Source organism: Carassius gibelio, chromosome B22, assembly GCF_023724105.1.
Source record: "Carassius gibelio isolate Cgi1373 ecotype wild population from Czech Republic chromosome B22, carGib1.2-hapl.c, whole genome shotgun sequence".
Lineage (NCBI taxonomy): Eukaryota > Metazoa > Chordata > Actinopteri > Cypriniformes > Cyprinidae > Carassius > Carassius gibelio.
The window spans coordinates 41377334-41394209 of NC_068417.1; the positions used below are offsets into that span (position 1 = coordinate 41377334).

General features: G+C 42.2%; 4 non-coding genes across 4 annotated transcripts; all 4 read left to right on the plus strand.

The window, feature by feature from the left end:
- The first annotated feature begins 11018 nt into the window (after positions 1-11018).
- On the plus strand, positions 11019-11137 carry LOC128002691 (5S ribosomal RNA). Its single transcript, XR_008175434.1, has one exon. It is a non-coding gene; the product is annotated as a 5S ribosomal RNA (ribosomal RNA).
- Positions 11138-11494: 357 nt separating this feature from the next.
- LOC128002666 (5S ribosomal RNA) lies at positions 11495-11613 on the plus strand. The gene has a single exon (XR_008175410.1). It is a non-coding gene; the product is annotated as a 5S ribosomal RNA (ribosomal RNA).
- A 376-nt stretch (positions 11614-11989) lies between these two features.
- LOC128001120 (5S ribosomal RNA) lies at positions 11990-12108 on the plus strand. The gene has a single exon (XR_008173891.1). It is a non-coding gene; the product is annotated as a 5S ribosomal RNA (ribosomal RNA).
- A 4343-nt stretch (positions 12109-16451) lies between these two features.
- On the plus strand, positions 16452-16570 carry LOC127994801 (5S ribosomal RNA). Its single transcript, XR_008167773.1, has one exon. It is a non-coding gene; the product is annotated as a 5S ribosomal RNA (ribosomal RNA).
- The last annotated feature ends 306 nt before the right edge of the window (positions 16571-16876 follow it).

Consider the following 16876-nt stretch of genomic DNA (forward strand, 5'->3'; position numbering starts at 1 on the left):
TTAGTACATGGATGGGAGACTGCCTGGGAATACCAGGTGCTGTAAGCTTTTTGGACATTTTTCACTTAGTATATAATAATTTTGCCAAAAAATAGAGTCAATGCCCGATCTCTGAATCTTAGCAGGTTTAGGTCTGGTTAGTACATGGATGGGAGACTGCCTGGGAATACCAGGTGCTTTAATCTTTTTGGAAAATTTCACGAATTATATAATAATCTTTCATTAAAAAAAAAAAAAAAAAAAAAAAAAAAAAAAAAGAGTCAATGCCCGATCTCTGAATCTTAGCAGGTTTAGGTCTGGTTAGTACTTTGATTAGAGACTGCCTAGGAATACCAGGTGCTTTAAGCTTTTGGGTTTTCATTCCTACTTATATAATGTACTGGCGATAAGATTGGCTGGTCTTTAAATAGCCCTCTCTAATCCAAGAAGAACCATTGAACTGATCCAGGCTGTTGAAAGAGCACTGTACAACCTCCAGATTCTTGGTGAAGAGGATGCCGTGAAGAACCGTGTTGTTGCTCAATCTCTTGAAAGCAAGCTTCCCAGTTCACTCAAGAAGGAGTGGATTATGCACAAAACTGACCCAGCAAACAGGTTCTCTCCAAAGTATCATTTTGATTGCCTCCTAGGATTCTTGAAAAGGCAAGAGGAGATTCTTGAGGAATTGGATCAGTTGGAGCCAAGCCCTGTGGACAAAGGCCCTGTGGAAAAGGGTGCTGCAGACTACCCAGATAAGAGAGGGAGGAAGGCTTTTACTAAATCCACAGCAGGTCAGAAGGGCGACTATCCCAGCTGTACTGTCTGTGAAGATGACTCCCATGCTGGCAAGCTATTTGCGTGCAAGATTTTCAGGGAGCAAGATCTCTTAAGAAAAAGGGCCCATGTGAAGAAGCTAGGGTTGTGCTCCAAGTGTTTGAGGCCCCACCCCAAGGATGGTAAAGGATGCACACCCAGATACCTCTGCCCAAAAGTAGACTGTCGGAAAGGAGGGGTGTCGGACCACAATTACCTTCTGTGTCCTAAGCTACCGACTCCAAAGAAGGACTACAGCAGTGAGGAGCAGAGTACCATAAAAATTGGAGGAAAGAAACTTGGCCTAACCAACAAACAAGAGGAGTTTCTGGCAGAAATTACTCCAGAACAAAGAGAGAAATACAAGAATGCATTCTCAAACAAAATATCATCAACTGTATGTGCCAAGACTGGAGATGCACTGCAAGAACATCCAGTGGTGATGATGCTGATGGAAGTGACGACAAACTCGGGTTGCCTTATTGGCTCCCTAATCGACCTCGCATCTGATACCAATTATATCACCAATGAAACTGCCGATCAACTTGGACTGTGCGGTGAGAACATCAGGCTTATAGTCCATGGAATCGGGGGAATGAAGAAGACTGTCCTGACCAAAAGATATTCCCTGCGGCTGAAGGTGAAGACATCCAAGGGAAAAGTGGCAGAGCATAGAATTCTCTGCTATGGCCTGGAAAACATCGCCGAAGTGACTCAATCAGTCACTGCCGAGCAACTGCAGAAGTTTTTCCCAAATGTACCCAGAGACGAACTGGTCCGTCCCACAAAGATTGACCTTCTTATCAGTCATCGGGAAGGTCGTCTTGTTCCCCAGCCAATCAGGATTGTGGAAGACCTCGTTCTCTGGGACGGTCCCCTAGGAAAGACCGTTGGGGGAACCCATCCCGATCTCATTGAGACAGTTGACATGGCCGTGTACTGCTCCGAGACTCACCTTGCGAGAACCATGAGATCAGCCTCGATGGCGTATAAAGAGACCATCATACCTCGGGAAGAGGAAGGAAATGCGCTTGTCCGGAGCACAGCAACAGCCAACAAAGACGTCTTCGAGTGGTTCAGGAGGGGCAGCATCGTAGCTGCGTGCAGTCCCCAATGTGGTGGCTGCAAGTGTGGTAGGTGCCCCCCTGGAGGAAAAGAAATGACCCTTAAGGAAGAGCGGGACCTGGAAAAGATAAAAGAATGCCTAACATACGTGCTGGCGGACAAACACAGCAACTCTCCCCACTGGGACGCAGCTTATCCCTGGAAGAAAGACCTCACAGCACTGCCAAACAATCGGCAGGCAGTGGAGGCGACCTTCAGAAACACTGAGAAACGTCTGGAGAAAGATCCTGTGTGGAAGGCTGCATACAAAGAACAAATACATGAAATGGTTTCAAGAGGGGCTGCTGCAAAACTCACAAGGGAGGAAATTAACAACTGGGAAGGACCTAAATGGTACATCAGCCATCTGGTTGCACCGAACCCTCACTCCTCCTCAACCCCTGTGAGAATTGTGTGGAATAGTAGCCAAGAGTTCCGAGGCATAAGTCTAAATGATCTCCTTCACAAGGGTCCTGATGTACTCAATTCCATCAGAGGTGTCCTTCTGAGGTTCAGGAGTGGACTCCATGCCACACTAGGCGATGTAAAAAAGATGTATAACTCAGTGTGGCTGAAAGATGATGAAGTTCACCTCCACCGCTTTCTCTGGAGAGACTACCCTGAGGACAACATTGAGGAGTTTGCAGTCGTCAGAGTAAATATCGGCGATAAACCAGCAGGATGTATTGCCCAAGTTGCAATGAAAGAGACAGCCAACCTTCCTCAGTTTGCTGATATGATTGAAGAACGGCGAGCTCTAACTGAGGACAGCTATGTGGATGACATCCTGACCTCACATGATGACCTCAAGACACTGGAGAGGATCACCAAAGGGGTGGAGGAGATTTTGAGAGCGGGAGGCTTCTTCCTGAAACCATGGGTTCTGTCACGCCAAAGTGGGAGGAGTGGAGCCCCTTCTGAAACAACTGTACCCACGACCCTCGTACTGCCCAACCAAATGCATGATGGGGAGAACAAAGCGCTTGGGGTCGGTTACGAACCTGAGACAGACAAGCTCCGGTTGCTAACTTCTATCAACTTCTCTAAGAAAAGAGGGAAAATGAGGACAGGATTTAATCTGAGCATGGAGGATGTCAGGGAAGGAACACCAAATCCCCTTAACCGACGCATACTTCTTAGCCAGATTGCCGCATTATACGACCCGGTTGGTCTTGCCTCACCAGCCAAACAAAGGGGAGTGATGTTGGTACGAGAATCATTCCAGGAAGCTGGCAAGGACAACCTATTTAAAGACACATGGGATGCCCCTCTCTCACTGAAACTTAGAGAAGCCGCAATAACGCTCTTTGAAGAATTTGTGAGACTTGGCCAGGTAAGGTTTGAGAGAAGCCTCACGCCTCCTGGAGCCATAGGCCCACCGACAGGGATCACGTTCTCAGATGGAAGCGAATCCTCCTATGGAGCCGTACTCTACCTGCGGTGGGAGAACCAAGACAAGGTTGTAATGAAGTTGGTGGAATCCAAGGCTAAACTGACCCCTCTCGACCAAAAAGGAGATGTGATCAAAGCAGAACTCTGTTGCGCGGTCTTCGCTACCCGCCTAAAAAAGTATTTTGAGAAGCACTGCCACATTAAAGTTAAGCAATGGATTCACTTTGTGGACAGCCAAACAATCCTGGCAGCCATCCAAAAGGACAGCTACGGCTTCCAGACCTTTTTCGCAAATCGAATCGGTGAGATTCAGAAAGCCGGACATGTGGAAGATTGGAGGTGGATTGAAGGCAGACGAAACATTGCTGACATTCTTACCAGAGGTGCAACTCCGGAGGAACTTGATGAAGGGTCAGAATGGCAGCAAGGCCCTGAGTTCCTGAAATGGCCTAAGACCGACTGGCCTATGAAGATGGCCAGTGAGATTACACCCTCTGCTGCTGAAGATGTGGGAAAACTTCAGCGGAAAGCCTTCTCAGCTGTGATTACCAGGGCCCAGTCAAAAGAAAGAACTGACCTTAACGGGCCTGACATCAATGCGGACCTCAGACATGGAGTCAACGGTAGATCAACATCACCAGCTGTCTCGGGTGCAACATCAGTGGCAGACAGACAGAGAAGGCCCTGGGCGATTGGTTTGGTACGCCTTGTGAAACCTCAAAGCTTCAGTTCTCTGTCTAAGCTGTGTGGTTCCATAGCCTGGACTCGAAGGCCTGCAGAAACCTGGCTGAGAAAATGCCAGGCACCTGACTCATCAAAGTGGGAGGCAAACTGCTCTGTCTTGTCAACTGAGGAGAGAGCGCAAGCTTTCCAAGACCTGGTCCTCGCAGCCCAAGATGGCAGTCAGTTCCTGGACTCAACACTGAACCGCTTGGTGGTCCACAAAGACGAGAGCACAGGAATCCTTCTCTGTGGAGGACGAATCCAGTCCTGGAAAGAAGATGGAACAGCTGTTCCTTTAATTCCATTTCGTTCATGGCTCGCAACACTACTGTCAAGAGAAGCTCATGACGAGAACCATGAAGGTGTTGCTGCCACGCTTCTGCGCACCAGGAGGAAGGCATGGATTGTGCAAGGTCGGAGGATAGTAAAGAAAGTTGCAAACAACTGTATTACATGTCGCAAACTGAAAGGGAAGATGTGCCAGCAGATGATGAGTGATCTGCCACCAGAACGCTCACAGCGTGCTAACCCATTTGAGTATACCACACTAGACCTTTTTGGCCCCTTTGAAATCAAGGATGCTGTCAAGAAAAGAACAGGAAAAAAAGTTTGGGGCATAGTATTCTGTTGCATGGCATCAAGGGCAGTCCATGTGGACCTCGTTGACGAACAATCATCTGAAAGCTTTCTCCAAACTTACTCCCGCTTTGTAGCATTGAGAGGCAATCCCAGAAAATTGTGGTCAGATAGAGGAACCAATTTCATTGGAGCTAAACCTGCCCTACAAGATTTGCATAGGTACTTAGCTACCTTACGGGAAGCATCCATAGAGGACAAAGCCGCCAAGAATGGGACAGTGTGGGCATGGAACTTTCATCCGGCTGACGCACCTCATCGCAACGGGTCTGCGGAAGCTGCAGTTAAGCTCATAAAAAGGGCTCTCACTAGCCTCGGAGGGACAACAAGCTCGCTCACCTGGGGTGAGCTCCAAACCCTCTTCTACCAGGCAGCTAACCTCACAAATGAAAGGCCGATTGACGCTAGGGCACAAGAACAAGAAGACTCTACAGAGTATTTGACCCCCAATACTCTGCTTCTCGGGAGGACCAGGCAAGGGGGAGATACAGGAGGAATTGACTTGTGCACCCATCCCTGGCGCCGTTTCAGATCCATCCAGATTGGTGTGGATATGTTCTGGAAGAAGTGGAGTGAACTGGCCGGACCTAATTTATTCATTCGGCCAAAGTGGCACCAGACCCAAAGAAATGTAGCGATAGGTGACATTGTTTGGATTGCTGATCAAAACGCACTGCGAGGGCAATTCCGGCTCGGACGGATCCAGGCTGTGTACCCTGACAAGAAAGGACTTGTGAGAGACGCAGACGTTAAGATGTGTGCAGGCCCCCCTGCCTCCCTTATAGTTGGGCAACTGAAGAGGAATACTCAGCAGTTGACGTCAGTCATCCTACGGCGAGACGTGAGGAGACTGGTAGTCCTCATCCCTGTGGAAGACCAGTGACTCCTAGACCTCGTCTCTTTGGCCACCAGTTCTCCAGGCGCTGCCTAAACACCCAAACCCCAATTATGAAGGCATTACCTCAGGATACCTCTTTCTCTCTCTCTCTTTCTCTCTTTTTTTTTTTTTTTTTCACTGGTTGGTATGCTTCTATGCTGCCTTCACCACCACTTGCACCACCATTCACGAAGAATGAAGAGTACATACCCCATATGACCAAACCTGGCAGAACACCACACATCTGTCAGGGGAGGTGTCTGAACAATGACAATGGTGTCCTATTCTTCATAAAGAAGAAAAAAAAAAAAAAAAAAAAACAAAGGATATATATGTGGTGTAATGTTTTGCCTGTGACCGCCTTAAATCACATGATCAGTCGGTCAAGTGGGAGGTGTTGCGTTCACTATGTCACGGGTGTTCGTAATGTAACGCAGGATAATAGGTGGGAGGTTTCACTTACCTGATTGAAGCATGGACCAGTCAAATCCCAAACAGGTGTGTTAAATCCAGTAATGAATGAGCGCGGGCTATAAGTGGGAGCGAGTATTCATTTTGGCATGTTGTCTCGTCAGGAGAGATGCGCCACCGGTAAGCTGCTGTTTTTATCCATTGAGTTTGTTGTCTGTTGCGTTACTGCTGTGCTGCCGTTATATGTGCGTGGTTTGTATGATTGATAACTGTTACTTTGGTCACGCTGATAAAACCTTGTGTGCGATCTGATGTTTAATATTGTCGGCTCGATAGTATCCGTGGCTATAAAAAGGCAAATGTTTGAAATTGGAGCGTTTCACTGTCACACGAGTTACTTCCTGTTTGCGGTGCTGGATGGGTAATGTAGTTGATCACTTTACATTTTGTAATGGATTACTATGCTCAGCGATGCCACTTAGAACTACACTCACTGTTTTTCACTTTGAGCCAACAGACTGAGAACGCTATTGGTTTAATGTGTAACATTGACATTGTATATTTGGTGTGTGTGAAGTTGTTGCATTTCTGTGTTAATATGCATGTGCTTAGTATTTAAACTAAATGGCTACACAAAGTATATTATGATATTTATACGATTAAATACTGACTATATTGAAATTTATATTTTATTTATATTTGTATATATTATATTATGTAATCTATATTTATATTTAGATTTTATGGTTATCAGTATTGTTTACATTATAACCTCTCTATTTCTCCAGGTTTATAACCTGCTGCTGATATTTGTGGACTAATCAACTGTAATTAAAAATGAACCAAGAATAAATAAAATCCACTACGAGTTGTAACAACGTGTCCTCTCCTGACGCCCCGTTCGGTGGGGATATTCTTAAAGAACCGAACCATAATTTTGCCAAAAAAAAGAGTCAATGCCCGATCTCTGAATCTTAGCAGGTTTAGGTCTGGTTAGTACTTTTATGAGAGACTGCCTAGGAATACCAGGTGCTTTAAGCTTTTGGGTTTTCTTTCCTACTTATATAATGTACTGGCGATAAGATTGGCTGTTCTTTAAATAGCCCTCTCTTCAATCAATCAATCACCTTTATTTATATAGTGCTTTAAACAAAATACATTGCGTCAAAGCACTGAACAACATTCATTTGGAAAACAGTGTCTCAATAATGCAAAATGATAGTTAAAGGCAGTTCATCATTGAATTCAGCTATGTCATCTCTGTTCAGTTGAAATAGTGTCTGTTTTTATTTGCAATCAAGTCAATGATATCGCTGTAGATGAAGTGACCCCAACTAAGCAAGCCAGAGGCGACAGCGGCAAGGAACCGAAACTCCATCGGTGACAGAATGGAGAAAAAAACCTTGGGAGAAACCAGGCTCAGTTGGGGGGTCAGTTCTCCTCTGACCAGACGAAAACCAGTAGTTCAATTCCAGGCTGCAGCAAAGTCAGATTGTGCAGAAGAATCATCTGTTTCCTGTGGTCTTGTCCTGGTGCTCCTCTGAGACAAGGTCTTTACAGGGGATCTGTATCTGGGGCTCTAGTTGTCCTGGTCTCCGCTGTCTTTCAGGGCAGTAGAGGTCCTTTCTAGGTGCTGATCCACCATCTGGTCTGGATACGTACTGGATCCGGGTGACTGCAGTGACCCTCTGATCTGGACACAGACTGGATCTCGTGGCCACGGTGACCTCGGAACAAGAGAGAAACAGACAAATATTAGCGTAGATGCCATTCTTCTAATGATGTAGAAAGTACGGTGTTATGTGAAGTGTTTCCGGTTCCGGTTTACCTAATTAATGCAGCCTAAAAATCCTTTAACGGATTTGGATATTAAAAGCATATTAGTATGTTATGTGTATGCCAGGTTAAAGAGATGGGTCTTTAATCTAGATTTAAACTGCAAGAGTGTGTCTGCCTCCCGAACAATGTTAGGTAGGTTATTCCAGAGTTTAGGCGCCAAATAGGAAAAGGATCTGCCGCCCGCAGTTGATTTTGATATTCTAGGTATTATCAAATTGCCTGAGTTTTGAGAACGTAGCGGACGTAGAGGAGTATAATGTAAAAGGAGCTCATTCAAATACTGAGGTGCTAAACCATTCAGGGCTTTATAAGTAATAAGCAATATTTTAAAATCTATACGATGTTTGATAGGGAGCCAGTGCAGTGTGGACAGGACCGGGCTAATATGGTCATACTTCCTGGTTCTAGTAAGAACTCTTGCTGCTGCATTTTGGACTAGCTGTAGTTTGTTTACCAAGCGTGCAGAACAACCACCCAATAAATCATTACAATAGTCTAACCTTGAAGTCATAAATGCATGGATTAACATTTCTGCATTTGACATTGAGAGCATAGGCCGTAATTTAGATATATTTTTGAGATGGAAAAATGCAGTTTTACAAATGCTAGAAACGTGTCTTTCTAAGGAAAGATTGCGATCAAGTAGCACACCTAGGTTCCTAACTGATGACGAAGAATTGACAGAGCAACCATCAAGTCTTAGACAGTGTTCTAGGTTATTACAAGCAGAGTTTTTAGGCCCTATGATTAACACCTCTGTTTTTTCTGAATTTAGCAGTAAGAAATTACTCGTCATCCAATTTTTTATATCGACTATGCATTCCATTAGTTTTTCAAATTGGTGTGTTTCACCAGGCTGCGAGGAAATATAGAGCTGCGTATCATCAGCATAACAGTGAAAGCTAACACCATGTTTCCTGATGATGTCTGCCAAGGGTAGCATATAAAGCGTGAAGAGTAGCGGCCCTAGTACTGAGCCTTGAGGTACTCCATACTGCACTTGTGATCTATATGATACATCTTCATTCACTGCTACGAACTGATGGCGGTCATATAAGTACGATTTAAACCATGCTAATGCACTTCCACTGATGCCAACAAAGTGTTCAAGTCTATGCAAAAGAATGTTGTGGTCAATTGTGTCAAACGCAGCACTAAGATCCAATAAAACTAATAGAGAGATACACCCACGATCAGATGATAAGAGCAGATCATTTGTAACTCTAAGGAGAGCAGTCTCAGTACTATGATACGGTCTAAATCCTGACTGGAAATCCTCACATATACCATTATTCTCTAAGAAGGAATATAATTGTGAGGATACCACCTTTTCTAGTATCTTGGACAGAAAAGGGAGATTCGAGATTGGTCTATAACTAACAAGTTCTCTGGGGTCAAGTTGTGGCTTTTTTATGAGAGGCTTAATAACAGCCAGTTTGAAGGTTTTGGGGACATATCCTAATGACAATGAGGAATTAATAATAGTCAGAAGAGGACCTATGACTTCTGGAAGCACCTCTTTTAAGAGCTTAGATGGTATAGGGTCTAACATACATGTTGTTGGTTTAAATGATTTAACAAGTTTATACAATTCTTCCTCTCCTATAGTAGAGAATGAGTGGAACTGTTCCTCAGGGGGTCTATAGTGCACTGTCTGATGTGATACGGTAGCTGACGGCTGAATGGTTGCAATTTTATCTCTAATAGTATCGATTTTAGAAGTAAAGTAGTTCATAAAGTCATTACTGTTGTGGTGTTGGGAAATGTCAACACTTGTTGAGGCTTTATTTTTCGTTAATTTAGCCACTGTATTGAATAAATACCTGGGGTTATGTTTGTTTTCTTCTAAAAGAGAAGAAAAGTAATCAGATCTAGCAGGTTTTAATGCTTTTCTATAGGATATGCTACTTTCCCGCCAAGCAATACGAAATACCTCTAGTTTTGTTTTCCTCCAGCTGCGCTCCATTTTTCGGGCTGCTCTCTTTAGGGTGCGAGTATGCTCATTATACCATGGTGTCAAACTGTTTTCCTTAACCTTCCTTAAGCGTAAAGGAGCAACTGTATTTAAAGTGCTAGAAAAGAGAGAGTCCATAGTTTCTGTTACATCATCAAGTTGTTCTGAGGTTTTGGATATGCTAAGGAATTTGGATACATCAGGAAGATAACTTAAAAAGCAGTCTTTTGTGGTAGAAGTGATGGTTCTTCGATACTTGTAACAAGAAGTAGAATTTACAATTTTGGCTATATGAAGTTTACACAGAACTAAATAATGATCTGAGATATCATCACTTGGCTGAATAATTTCAACACTATCAACATCAATTCCATGTGACAGTATTAAATCTAGAGTATGATTTCGACAATGAGTAGGTCCTGAAACATGTTGTCTAACACCAATAGAGTTCAGAATGTCTATAAATGCTGATCCCAATGCGTCTTTTTCATTATCGACATGGACATTAAAATCACCAACTATTAAGACTTTATCTGCAGCCAGAACTAACTCGGATGTAAAATCACCAAACTCTTTAATAAAGTCTGTATGGTGCCCTGGTGGCCTGTATACAGTAGCCAGTACAAACATAACAGGGGATTTATCATTAACATTGGTTTCTCTGGATAATGTTATATGAAGCACCATTTCTTCAAACGAGTTATACTTGAAGCCTGCCCTCTGAGAAATCCTAAAAACGTTGTTATAAATTGAAGCAACTCCTACCCCTTTGCCTTTTAAACGCGGCTCATGTTTATAACAGTAATCTTGGGGGGTGGACTCATTTAAAATAATGTAATCATCAGGTTTTAGCCAAGTTTCTGTCAAACAGAGCACATCTATATTATGATCAGTTATCATATTATTTACAAAAAGTGTTTTCGTAGAAATGGATCTGATATTCAATAAGCCAATCTTTATCATTTGTTTATCCATATTGCATTTGTTTTTTATTTGTTGAACCTCAATTAAATTGTTAACCTTAACTTGGTTTGGACATTTTTTGTATTTTCTAGTTCGGGGAACAGACACAGTCTCTATAGTGTGATATCTAGGTGAAAGAGTCTCTATGTGCTGAGAATTAACTGACCTCTGTGACGGGAGGCAGCTAGCAGACGGTCGGTTTAGCCAGTCTGTCTGCTTCCTGACCTGGGCCCCAGTTAGTCAAGTATAAACACTAAGACTATTTGCCATATTTCTAGACAGAAGAGCAGCACCACTTCTTCAGCAGCACTCTTTGCAGCAGACTTCGCTTACGGCCATACCAACCTGGCTATGCCCGATCTCGTCTGATCTCGGAAGCTAAGCAGGTTTGGGCCTGGTTAGTACTTGGATGGGAGACTGCCTGGAAATACCAGGTGCTGTAAGCTTTTTGGACATTTTTCACTTAGTATATAATAATTTTGCCAAAAAATAGAGTCAATGCCCGATCTCTGAATATTAGCAGGTTTGGGCCTGGTTAGTACATGGATGGGAGACTGCCTGGGAATACCAGGTGCTGTAAGCTTTTGGACATTTTTCACTTAGTATATAATAATTTTGCCAAAAAATAGAGTCAATGCCCGATCTCTGAATCTTAGCAGGTTTAGGTCTGGTTAGTACTTTGATGAGAGACTGCCTAGGAATACCAGGTGCTTTAAGCTTTTGGGTTTTCATTCCTACTTATATAATGTACTGGCGATAAGATTGGCTGGTCTTTAAATAGCCCTCTCTTTGCAGCAGACTTCGCTTACGGCCATACCAACCTGGCTATGCCCGATCTCGTCTGATCTCGGAAGCTAAGCAGGTTTGGGCCTGGTTAGTACATGGATGGGAGACTGCCTGGGAATACCAGGTGCTGTAAGCTTTTTGGACATTTTTCACTTAGTATATAATAATTTTGCCAAAAAATAGAGTCAATGCCCGATCTCTGAATATTTGCAGGTTTGGGCCTGGTTAGTACATGGATGGGAGACTGCCTGGGAATACCAGGTGCTTTAATCTTTTTGGAAAATTTCACGAATTATATAATAATCTTTCATTTAAAAAAAAAAAAAAAAAAAAAAAAGAGTCAATGCCCGATCTCTGAATCTTAGCAGGTTTAGGTCTGGTTAGTACTTTGATGAGAGACTGCCTAGGAATACCAGGTGCTTTAAGCTTTTGGGTTTTCTTTCCTACTTATATAATGTACTGGCGATAAGATTGGCTGGTCTTTAAATAGCCCTCTCTTTGCAGCAGACTTCGCTTACGGCCATACCAACCTGGCTATGCCGGATCTCGTCTGATCTCGGAAGCTAAGCAGGTTTGGGCCTGGTTAGTACTTAGATGGGAGACCGCCTGGGAATACCAGGTGCTGTAAGCTTTTTGGACATTTTTCACTTAGTATATAATAATTTTGCCAAAAAATAGAGTCAATGCCTGATCTCTGAATATTAGCAGGTTTGGGCCTGCTTAGTACATGGATAGGAGACTGCCTGGGAATACCAGGTGTTTTAATCTTTTTGGAAAATTTCACGAATTATATAATAATCTTTCATTTAAAAAAAAAAAAAAAAAAAAAAAAAAAAAGAGTCAATGCCCGATCTCTGAATCTTAGCAGGTTTAGGTCTGGTTAGTACTTGTATGAGAGACTGCCTAGGAATACCAGGTGCTTTAAGCTTTTGGGTTTTCTTTCCTACTTATATAATGTACTGGCGATAAGATTGGCTGTTCTTTAAATAGCCCTCTCTTCAATCAATCAATCAATCACCTTTATTTATATAGTGCTTTAAACAAAATACATTGCGTCAAAGCACTGAACAACATTCATTTGGAAAACAGTGTCTCAATAATGCAAAATGATAGTTAAAGGCAGTTCATCATTGAATTCAGCTATGTCATCTCTGTTCAGTTGAAATAGTGTCTGTTTTTATTTGCAATCAAGTCAATGATATCGCTGTAGATGAAGTGACCCCAACTAAGCAAGCCAGAGGCGACAGCGGCAAGGAACCGCAACTCCATCGGTGACAGAATGGAGAAAAAAACCTTGGGAGAAACCAGGCTCAGTTGGGGGGTCAGTTCTCCTCTGACCAGACGAAAACCAGTAGTTCAATTCCAGGCTGCAGCAAAATCAGATTGTGCAGAAGAATCATCTGTTTCCTGTGGTCTTGTCCTGGTGTTCCTCTGAGACAAGGTCTTTACAGGGGATCTGTATCTGGGGCTCTAGTTGTCCTGGTCTCCGCTGTCTTTCAGGGCAGTAGAGGTCCTTTCTAGGTGCTGATCCACCATCTGGTCTGGATACGTACTGGATCCGGGTGACTGCAGTGACCCTCTGATCTGGACACAGACTGGATCTCGTGGCCACGGTGACCTCGGAACAAGAGAGAAACAGACAAATATTAGCGTAGATGCCATTCTTCTAATGATGTAGAAAGTACGGTGTTATGTGAAGTGTTTCCAGTTCCGGTTTACCTAATTAATGCAGCCTAAAAATCCTTTAACGGATTTGGATATTAAAAGCATATTAGTATGTTATGTGTATGCCAGGTTAAAGAGATGGGTCTTTAATCTAGATTTAAACTGCAAGAGTGTGTCTGCCTCCCGAACAATGTTAGGTGGGTTATTCCAGAGTTTAGGCGCCAAATAGGAAAAGGATCTGCCGCCCGCAGTTGATTTTGATATTCTAGGTATTATCAAATTGCCTGAGTTTTGAGAACGTAGCGGACGTAGAGGAGTATAATGTAAAAGGAGCTCATTCAAATACCGAGGTGCTAAACCATTCAGGGCTTTATAAGTAATAAGCAATATTTTTAAATCTATACGATGTTTGATAGGGAGCCAGTGCAGTGTGGACAGGACCGGGCTAATATGGTCATACTTCCTGGTACTAGTAAGAACTCTTGCTGCTGCATTTTGGACTAGCTGTAGTTTGTTTACCAAGCGTGCAGAACAACCACCCAATAAAGCATTACAATAGTCTAACCTTGAAGTCATAAATGCATGGATTAACATTTCTGCATTTGACATTGAGAGCATAGGCCGTAATTTAGATATATTTTTGAGATGTAAAAATGCAGTTTTACAAATGCTAGAAACGTGTCTTTCTAAGGAAAGATTGCGATCAAGTAGCACACCTAGGTTCCTAACTGATGACGAAGAATTGACAGGGCCACCATCAAGTCTTAGACAGTGTTCTAGGTTATTACAAGCAGAGTTTTTAGGCCCTATGATTAACACCTCTGTTTTTTCTGAATTTAGCAGTAAGAAATTACTCGTCATCCAATTTTTTATATCGACTATGCATTCCATTAGTTTTTCAAATTGGTGTGTTTCACCAGGCTGCGAGGAAATATAGAGCTGCGTATCATCAGCATAACAGTGAAAGCTAACACCATGTTTCCTGATGATATCTCCCAAGGGTAGCATATAAAGCGTGAAGAGTAGCGGCCCTAGTACTGAGCCTTGAGGTACTCCATACTGCACTTGTGATCGATATGATACATCTTCATTCACTGCTACGAACTGATGGCGGTCATATAAGTACGATTTAAACCATGCTAATGCACTTCCACTGATGCCAACAAAGTGTTCAAGTCTGTGCAAAAGAATGTTGTGGTCAATTGTGTCAAACGCAGCACTAAGATCCAATAAAACTAATAGAGAGATACACCCACGATCAGATGATAAGAGCAGATCATTTGTAACTCTAAGGAGAGCAGTCTCAGTACTATGATACGGTCTAAATCCTGACTGGAAATCCTCACATATACCATTATTCTCTAAGAAGGAATATAATTGTGAGGATACCACCTTTTCTAGTATCTTGGACAGAAAAGGGAGATTCGAGATTGGTCTATAACTAACAAGTACTCTGGGGTCAAGTTGTGGCTTTTTTATGAGAGGCTTAATAACAGCCAGTTTGAAGGTTTTGGGGACATATCCTAATGACAATGAGGAATTAATAATAGTCAGAAGAGGACCTATGACTTCTGGAAGCACCTCTTTTAAGAGCTTAGATGGTATAGGGTCTAACATACATGTTGTTGGTTTAAATGATTTAACAAATTTATACAATTCTTCCTCTCCTATAGTAGAGAATGAGTGGAACTGTTCCTCAGGGGGTCTATAGTGCACTGTCTGATGTGATACGGTAGCTGACGGCTGAATGGTTGCAATTTTATCTCTAATAGTATCGATTTTAGAAGTAAAGTAGTTCATAAAGTCATTACTGTTGTGGTGTTGGGAAATGTCAACACTTGTTGAGGCTTTATTTTTCGTTAATTTAGCCACTGTATTGAATAAATACCTGGGGTTATGTTTGTTTTCTTCTAAAAGAGAAGAAAAGTAATCAGATCTAGCAGGTTTTAATGCTTTTCTATAGGATATGCTACTTTCCCGCCAAGCAATACGAAATACCTCTAGTTTTGTTTTCCTCCAGCTGCGCTCCATTTTTCGGGCTACTCTCTTTAGGGTGCGAGTATGCTCATTATACCATGGTGTCAAACTGTTTTCCTTAACCTTCCTTAAGCGTAAAGGAGCAACTGTATTTAAAGTGCTAGAAAAGAGAGAGTCCATAGTTTCTGTTACATCATCAAGTTGTTCTGAGGTTTTGGATATGCTAAGGAATTTGGATACATCAGGAAGATAACTTAAAAAGCAGTCTTTTGTGGTAGAAGTGATGGTTCTTCGATACTTGTAACAAGAAGTAGAATTTACAATTTTGGCTATATGAAGTTTACACAGAACTAAATAATGATCTGAGATATCATCACTTGGCTGAATAATTTCAACACTATCAACATCAATTCCATGTGACAGTATTAAATCTAGAGTATGATTTCGACAATGAGTAGGTCCTGAAACATGTTGTCTAACACCAATAGAGTTCAGAATGTCTATAAATGCTGATCCCAATGCGTCTTTTTCATTATCGACATGGATATTAAAATCACCAACTATTAAGACTTTATCTGCAGCCAGAACTAACTCGGATGTAAAATCACCAAACTCTTTAATAAAGTCTGTATGGTGCCCTGGTGGCCTGTATACAGTAGCCAGTACAAACATAACAGGGGATTTATCATTAACATTGGTTTCTCTGGATAATGTTATATGAAGCACCATTACTTCAAACGAGTTATACTTGAAGCCTGCCCTCTGAGAAATCCTAAAAACGTTGTTATAAATTGAAGCAACTCCTCCCCCTTTGCCTTTTAAACGCGGCTCATGTTTATAACAGTAATCTTGGGGGGTGGACTCATTTAAAATAATGTAATCATCAGGTTTTAGCCAAGTTTCTGTCAAACAGAGCACATCTATATTATGATCAGTTATCATATTATTTACAAAAAGTGTTTTCGTAGAAATGGATCTGATAATCAATAAGCCAATCTTTATCATTTGTTTATCCATATTGCATTTGTTTTTTATTTGTTGAACCTCAATTAAATTGTTAACCTTAACTTGGTTTGGACATTTTTTGTATTTTCTAGTTCGGGGAACAGACACAGTCTCTATAGTGTGATATCTAGGTGAAAGAGTCTCTATGTGCTGAGAATTAACTGACCTCTGTGACGGGAGGCAGCTAGCAGACGGTCGGTTTAGCCAGTCTGTCTGCTTCCTGACCTGGGCCCCAGTTAGTCAAGTATAAACACTAAGACTATTTGCCATATTTCTAGACAGAAGAGCAGCACCACTTCTTCAGCAGCACTCTTTGCAGCAGACTTCGCTTACGGCCATACCAACCTGGCTATGCCCGATCTCGTCTGATCTCGGAAGCTAAGCAGGTTTGGGCCTGGTTAGTACTTGGATGGGAGACCGCCTGGGAATACCAGGTGCTGTAAGCTTTTTGGAAATTTTTCACTTAGTATATAATAATTTTGCCAAAAAATAGAGTCAATGCCGATCTCTGAATATTAGCAGGTTTGGGCCTGGTTAGTACATGGATGGGAGACTGCCTGGGAATACCAGGTGCTTTAATCTTTTTTGGAAAATTTCACGAATTATATAATAATCTTTCATTAAAAAAAAAAAAAAAAAAAGTCAATGCCCGATCTCTGAATCTTAGCAGGTTTAGGTCTGGTTAGTACTTTTATGAGAGACTGCCTAGGAATACCAGGTGCTTTAAGCTTTTGGGTTTTCTTTCCTACTTA